General features: G+C 42.4%; 1 long non-coding RNA gene across 1 annotated transcript; it reads right to left on the bottom strand.

Annotated features, from left to right (window-relative positions):
* Positions 1 to 3,908: 3,908 nt before the first annotated feature.
* Positions 3,909 to 8,221, bottom strand: LOC147830172 (uncharacterized). The gene is made up of 3 exons (XR_015444752.1): positions 6,147 to 8,221; positions 5,366 to 5,396; positions 3,909 to 4,731 (listed from the first exon to the last, which is right to left on the bottom strand). It is a non-coding gene; the product is annotated as an uncharacterized LOC147830172 (long non-coding RNA).
* Positions 8,222 to 8,506: the final 285 nt, after the last annotated feature.

Consider the following 8,506-nt stretch of genomic DNA (forward strand, 5'->3'; position numbering starts at 1 on the left):
ATTGGGATTGCATTAAATCTATATAGCAGTTTTGGAAGTATGGCCATTTTCATTATATTGATTCTTCCTACCCAGGAACAAGGGATGTCTTTCCATTTTCTTATATCTTCTTCAATCTCTTTTTTGAGTGCTATAGTTTTCAGGGTAGAGGTCTTTTGCTTCCTTTGTAGATTGATTCCTAGGTATTTCATTTTTTTAGATGCTATTGTAAAAGAAATTGTTTCCCTTATTTCTCTATCAGTGAGTCTGTTATTTGTGTTTAAGAAGGCTATTGTGATTTGAGTGTTGACCTTGTATCCAGCTACTCTACTGAATCTGTCATTTAAGTCACCTCATCCCAGAAAGAATGGCTGCTATCAAGAAATCAACCAATAACAAATGTTGGTGGGGGTTTAGGGAGAAAGGAACCCTTCTCCATTTGTGGTGGGAGTGCAGACTGGTGCAACCACTGTGGAAATCAGTATGGATATACCTCAAAGAACTAGGACTGGAGGTTCCATTTGACTCAGCTATTCCCTTGCTGGTTATCTTCCCAAAAGAATTCAAAGGATCATACCACAGTGATATATGTGTACCTATGTTTATAGCAGCACAGTTTGTAATAGCTAAAGGTGGGAAACAGCCCAAGTGCCCATCAACTGGAAACTGGATAAAGAAGATGTGGTTTTTAAATAAAATGGAGTACTACTCAGCCATAAAGATTGAGAAACTACAGACATTTATAGCTAAATGGATGCATATTGAGGTGATACTTTTTTTTTTGGTACCAGGGATTGAAATTAGGTCCTTCCGCTTTCGAGGCAGGCGGTGGAACCACTGAGCTAAATCCCTGGCCCTAAGGCCATACTCTTAAGTGAAATAAATACGACAAATGTGTAAATACCAAATAGTTTCTCTGGTGTGAGAAACTGAAAGTGTAAATAAGGATTAAAATGATTAAAGCAAATAATTGATAATTTGAAATAGGGAGAAAAGGGCCAAAGGAGTAGGGGAAGTGGGAGGGGAAGGGGAAAGGAAAGAAGGGAAAGGAAAAATTATGAGAAAAGGAAAAAGCGGAAATAAAGTCTTTGTAAATAGGGAAGGGTGGAGGGGGTGAAGGGAGGACAGGGAATGGGGAAAAAATAAGAACCAAGATACATCATGTACAGGTACAAGCACCCAATGATAAATGTAAACATATTGTACACCTAAAATGTACCAATAAAAGAATTTAAACAAAAAATAAAAATAAAAATAAAATCAAATAGGCCACAGATACAACTGAGTGTGAAGGCCCTGGGTTCAATCTCCAAAACTTCAATAAACAAACAAACACTAAAATATTAGCCACTTTACCGGGAAAACCTTTTGAAAGGAAATTTATCTTTATCATTTCTTCCATTAAGACAAAAAGTTCACTGTAGTTACAATGGAATTTTAAGAAATGGACTAAAAGTGCATTTTAGGCTTCCATGTTAAACTGGATTTATCATCTTCATTTGGCTTAAAGAGATTGAAGTTTCACACAAGGCCACACAACTCGAAAAGCAACATGGCTGGAAATTCAGGCCTCCAGGGAGAGGGAGGGAGGTAGAAAGAAATCAGGCTGGGGATGTGCAGTGTTGGGCCAGCTCAGAGGCAGAGAAGTGGGAATGATGGCTTAGTCACTGGCCCCGTGAAGCGGAGTAAGAAAGCCACCAAGCCAGTCCCCTTGAACAGTGATCTCCCTGGACTTCCTTCTTCTGGTTGGCTGCTTCTGTTTCCGTCTTTTCTCTCTCATCGACTTCCTTCCCTCCCTGCCACATGGGCTGCTAGACCAGGAGCCAGTCCTGGGGAGACAATGGCGTGTGCGCCATGTCCCCGTGACCTCACGTGCTCCCGTACTGTGCGTACCTAGTATCCAAGGCAGGTCACAACCACCCTGCTCATTTTGTCATTAGTTTAAATATTTCTGCATGCTGACAGGAGCTGTTACTTACTTATCTCTGTATCCAGACTGCCTGACTCAGTTAGTGGCACAGGATTAGAAGTCATTCATTTTTTTTTTTTTTTGCATAAGGCAAAGTCAGGATTTGCACCCAGATTTTTCTAATTACGAAGCTCAGTCAGGCCTTTCCAGTGTGTGGCGGTGTCTTTCACTCTGGCTTCCTGTTGTCGCTGCTCCCTCCCTCTTATGAAGGTCACGCTCATCTCCCGCGCCGCACATGTGGGGCCCTGCTGTCCTCTGTGGCTCTCTCTCTGGGAAGAGCTGCTATTAAACAAGCAAACACATCTTTTGGAAAACCAAATAAAAGGCTTTTGGAAAAATCCCTAACTGCCCTCAAGTGCAATCACAGCACAAATTTAAGCATCAGAACAAACTTTTGTTATAAATATTTACTACATCATGGACAGAAACTTAGGCGTCCATCTGTTCTATGGGCTTTTCATTTTAGTAGAGCCTTCTGAAACCAGATCAGCCAGTCATTGTTACCACTGGCCCTACACAGAAATATCTCCCTGAGAAAGATGTTTACATAGCATGGTTATAAACCTGAGTTTCTCCACACAGAGCTACAGAAGGCAGCAGAGATAAGAATGCTGGAACTGACTCATCAACTGTCAATCAAGAGGTTCCACTTCCTGAAAAACTACAGCCTGCTCACAGGACCTGGAAATTCAGGTGAAGAGGGTAGAAGGACTGATGTTGGTGTCAAGACGCTCCTGGCCTCCCCACCCTTTCCCGAGATCTCCTGTTCTTTACTGGATTTGTAAATGGTCACCTCTGGAGGCAGAATAACGGAGGGACAAGTCTGCTTCTACTCTGCTTTTGCATTTGGGAACTGTGGCCTCGAATGCTTGAAGCATCTGCACCCCAATTCTGTTTCCTCACCTGAAAAAGCAAGGCTAACAGTGTTGTTATGAAAAGAAAATGAAGCAAGCCCCTATAACACCATCTGGCACACTGCAGGAAAGATCATGGCTGGATGATGGGCCTGTGCCCTTGAAAGAAGATGAGAAGATCACCCAGGGAGGTGCCCACGAATCTTTCCCAGATACTCCGATTTGGTGAAAATCCTAGGCAATTGCACATCGCAAGTGTCAGGAGGAAATCTAGCTGGAGAACCACGGCCTGCAGCAAGACATGGAACTAGTTTTCTCGGTCAAGATGCAAGAGTTGACTCCCAATCTGTGATTAAAATGGAATGTCAAGTTGAGGATGGAGCAAGCAACATCACTGTTTATAAAACATTTTACAATAATTGTGATTTTTTTTCTGTAATCTCAAGGATAATCTTGGTTTGATAAGCCATACTTTCTGTTTGAGAACACAAAGGTAAAAAGATTTGCTCAGAATGCCCAGGGCACCAACAGGATTGGAATCCAGAATATTTATCCTCCCCAGTGCCTGGGCCCTATAGCCCTGAGTCAAACAGAATTATCTACAAACATTCTGAATAATGGCACTAAAAACCTTGTACAATCTGGCTTATAAATTAGTCTTTAATGGAATTTTATAAGTTGGCCAAGGTAGCGAAAACAAGTATCAATCTTATGATTTGTATTTAAGAATAAGTTGAAAACGTCATTCAACAATTTATGGAGATGACTGTGAACTAGTCGTCCAGCACAGACTTCTGGTGGGAATGAGCCAAGCCCAGGGGCAGGCAGGAACAAAAGGAAACAGTTTGTATCAACCATAGGGTTTTAGGTTCAAAACAGAGAAATACTAATAAGAGACCTTGGGAAATTCCCAGAGTTTTACCTAATGAGAAAGTTAAATTATGCCCTTAGAAATGGATCAGAAATCTCTTCTGAGCATTTCAGGCTGAACTCATGGGAGTTTAGTATTTCATGTCTTGTTTTCCCAACTGCTTTATGTTTAAAATAAAAACCCAAATTAAAAAAACAAGGACACAACAGTTATCTAAAAACCATCATCTGCTGGAAATCTGTTTAAATGTAATTTGCTCCCTAGTCTGTCCCACAGATTAAATTCACAAAGACAGTGCTTGATGTGGAACAGAAATCATTTGCTAAAGATTACAAAGGGCCCAACAGGATTCACAGAGTGAACTCTTCGTAGAGCACAATAATCTTTCAGAGTTGCTTTTGCACTATGCTTCCTCAGGCCCATGGAAAACAATGTAGAGTGAGTGTTCATAACTCTAGATGCTTCAGCTATAATTTTTTGCAATGGAATACCATGAACAGTGTCATAATGTAGAAGCATTTAATTAGAATCATTTAACACATTGAAACTCACCAATGATTTTTGCATTCAGCGTGTTTCAAACAGCTGAGTTTTTAAAATGTGGAGATTTGTTCACTGCTAAATATCAATGGGCCTTCTGCAGCTGCACAGCCCTGCAATAGGGCTTAATGAGTCCTCGGGACAAGACAGAACCAAGAAAGCCAAGGCAGAGAAAGATGTGGGGCTGCAGAGGGAGTTAACCCAGCCTCGGCCGTGGCCTGGTCCATGGTGTCTTGGCTGGGAGACTTCAGACAGAGCCTAAAGGAAAGCAGGCAGTGAGCAGAGGGTGATGATCTCAAGTTCATGGAGGATTCCTGGAGGCTGGGGATCTCAGTCTGAAGCACATGGTTTGAGGAGGTCACAAGAAAGCTCTGAGGGCCCAATTCCAGCTCCTTTATCTGTTGCTTCCATGGCAACGCCTGCCCTCTCATCATAGGGCCTGGAACTTCCAGGGCTGAGGTTAATCTCCTACTATCAGTCACCAGGAAAAACCTTTGTCAGCAGAAGGAAAGTGCTCCCTGTGAGGAAAAAGAGGCCATGAAGGACACAAGCTCACCCTAAACTTGTCTGCCCCCCCCCCCCCCCCGGGGATCAAACTCAGGAGCTTGCACTTGCTAGGCAGATACACTGCCACTGAGCTAAATCCCTAGCTTGTGCTTTTTCTTAAGTATGGTCCTCCCCCCACTTCCACTTCAGAGTCTGCACCTGAAGATTCATCCGATCACAGATGTAAAATATTTGGGGGGAAGGTAAAGGGGATGGGGGAAGAGGAGGGGGAGGAAGGAGGGAGGGTAAAGGGGGATGGATATGACCAAAATATGTTATAGGGGTCTATGAAAACACTATAAAACTCAATATGTATAAAAATTAATATGCATTAACAAAAATATATGCAAGGGAAAAATAGCAAAAAATTACATCAGGCTTCTTTGCTAATAACTATTCCCTAAACAATGCAGTATAACAACTATTTACATAGCATTTATATTGTATTAGGTATTATGAGCAATCTAGAAATGATTTGGATCTACGTGATGATGTGTGTAGTTTATAAGCAAATACTAAGTCATATCACTGAAGGCACTCTATCATCCTTGGATTTTGGTCCTGGAAGCAGTCCTCGTGGGTACTGAGAAGCCACTGTGTATTTACCCCTTTATCACAGAATCAGAACAAATTCTCTCTGCAAATTAAAAACAGATTTTTAAAAAGATATGAAAAAATCACATCAATTCCCCAAATCAGACAAAGCACTAAACTCCGAGAAGCACATCCTGAACTCTCCTGGGTGAGAACGTCCTCCATGTACCCTTGACACCTATCTATTATTACTTCCTTAGAACTCAGTCCTACAGGGGATTCCACTGCCTCAAATGCTATGCATATTCTAAGCCTTTTTGATAAATATAATGAAACTGTCCTCTAAAAAGCAATTATTTTATATGAGAGTAACATGAATGTCCACTTCCTAACACATTTGTTTATAGGGAATATTATATTTAACTTGCTAATTTGAAAAGTGGGAGTGCTTTTGTATTGTTTGTATTCACATTACTTTAACATTGCCCTTGAGTTTCCATCTCCCTTTCATCCCCCTCCCCTAGGGGGGTTGCTCCCAAGAGGACCCCTGAACACCAGCCTATCAGTCTGTCCTGTCTTCCTTCTGCTGTACAGACAGGGCAGCCTGACATCTTCCTGAAGGGTGTTACAGCAGACTGAAGTAGAAACAAGAAGGGATAATTATAGAAAATAAACAGCACCAAGCTCATCCATTGAGAGACTAAGCTGAGGAATTCAGGAATTCAGAAGGTCAGAAAAGAACTCTCCAAAAGTTTGCATCCAGTCTTGCTGGATTCCTTCCCTCCCAGGGTCTCTCTGTGCTTCCTGTCCTACGGAAACTACTACTTGAACACTTTTGCAAGACTTACATCACCTGCTCAAAGCTGCATCATGCCGCTGGTCCAAACTTCCAAGCCCTTTGAAGTCTGTCCTCTCAACTAGGGGCCTTCTGTATTCTCTGGGTTAAAATTTGAAACAAGTCACACTTAGTTATATATTGGACAAATTGCCTCTGTGTTAAAATTTTTTTCATTCTAAATTATGTGCAATTTTGAAGAAATTTCATACAATTGCTGAAGGCAGTCCAGAAAGTCCATGTCTGGAAAGAAAAGAGCATCAGTCAATATCTGGATGTCTTTCTTGCTAAATAAGAGATCTCTGTCTTGCAAGGTGTGGTCTCTACAGTGAAAAATCAACCACTGACTTCAAGCAGAGCTTAGAGAAGGATGGCTTCGGGCTGCTGAGCTTCCCTAGTGGAACTGTGATGATTGGTTGATCGCTGTGTGGAAGCCAGATTACCACTGGAGTGAGACTCTTGCTGATTGGCTGATTTTCAGATATGTGGGGCCATCACTGATTGGTTGACTTTGATAAGGGTAATTATTGAAGTGAGCTATCACTAGTTCTTGAGATGCACTTGAAATTGGTTCTTCCAAGTCCTTGTTCAAGGCCTGGGACACCTGCCAGGGCAGTCTTGAATTTGAAGGACAGGAATATTTTATTCCCACTCGGTTGTCTTGTTTTTGAGAGACATTTTTTCCCACTAATTCTATACATTTATCTAAAAATTTACAAATTTTAGATCCAATTGAATAATCAGAATCTTTAAGTTCAGGTGTTTGAGCCCCAATTACTTCTGGAATACTTTGTGATAGCCTCCAGATTAATTTATCAGAATGCCATCACAGACTAATAAAATTAAATGTTACTTACAAATGATCCACTGAGCCTCATTTCCTTACAGGTGGAGAAACTGAGGACAGAGGGGCATCTCCACACGTCTAGAAGGTTCACTTTTCCCTGCTTAGCTATGGACCTCCTGGAACCTCATTTCTTCATTTGATGGGAATCCAGTCAAAAGTAGAAGGAAAAACTGCCCCAATAATCTGCACACTCAAAGTAGTTACAGCTATTCTTAATAAGATATAAATAAAGATGGAAAACTCAATTAACACTAGTATTAATATAGTAACATTAAATAGTAACGCTAGCTATAATCATAAATACATATTTGTCTTAATCCACCTTGTGCTGCTGTAGAAGAATACCTGAGCCTGGGTAACTTATAAAGAGCAGCAATTTATTTCTTACAGTTCTGAAGTTTGGAAAGTCCAAGATCAAAATGTTGGGATCTGGTGAAAGCCTTCTTACGGCATCCTCCCTTGGGGTGGGAGAAAAGAATCCACTCTCAACGTGAGGCAGGAGATTAGGTCATGGCAAATTTACTGGGTGTGACCTGTCAATCACAGAGAACTGTCAAATCACAGCCAAGATACATGTGCAGAGAAGCTTCTGGGCCCTGCATGGATGGCCTAAATGAGATGTCAAAAGAAGATATAAAAGATGGCAGCCATTGACTTGGTTGCCACTCCCCTCTTGTTCTTGTAGTGGCCCATCTGTTGTGCAAGACATATCTTATCTTTTCCCTTTCTGCTTTTTTTCTTTTCTTTCTTCTTTTCTTTTGTTTATTTTGACAAAGGGTCATGCTATGTAGTTCAGCTTGGCCTTGAGCTCACTAGTAGCCCAGGCAGACCTCAAACTTGTGGCAATTCTCTTCCCTCAGCCTTGTGAGTGCTGGGATTACAGGCGTGCATCACCTCAGCTGGCTTCCCTCCTTTTCTTCAATACATGTTAAACCACCATGTTCATCAGTTGTCTCTGTCCAATTCTCTGAACAGGACTACAGCCTTGCACCCCTGCACACCACCCCACCCCTCAACCAAAGCCCCCCTTTTAAAGACAACAAACCCATCCTTTGGGCTCTGCCTGGTCACTTAATCACCACTTACCAGTCCCGCCTTCCCATACCATTACATTGGCAATTACTTTTCAAAATGCACTTTAGAAGATGAGTTCAATCCATAGTGATATTCCTTCATCTTCAACGCACAAAATATCTCCTGTGTCCACCTTGATTTCTAAAAGAAGGAAAGGGAAGTGCAGAAGAGAGGGAGGAGGAACTGGAAAACAGCGTTCTGGAATGGAGGAGGAGGAGGAGGAGGAGGAGGAGGAGGAGGAGGAGGAGGAGGAGGAGGAGGAGGAGGAGGAGGAGGAGGAGGAGGAGGAGGAGGAGGAGGAGGAGGAGGAGGAGGAGGAGGAGGAGGAGGAGGAGGAGGAGGAGGAGGAGGAGGAGGAGGAGGAGGAGGAGGAGGAGGAGGAGGAGGAGGAGGAGGAGGAGGAGGAGGAGGAGGAGGAGGAGGAGGAGGAGGAGGAGGAGGAGGAGGAGGAGGAGGA

This window comes from Heterocephalus glaber, unplaced genomic scaffold, assembly GCF_053883595.1.
Source record: "Heterocephalus glaber isolate CG9 unplaced genomic scaffold, H.glaber_assembly_v1.0 deba00000331, whole genome shotgun sequence".
NCBI classification, from domain to species: Eukaryota; Metazoa; Chordata; class Mammalia; order Rodentia; family Bathyergidae; genus Heterocephalus; species Heterocephalus glaber.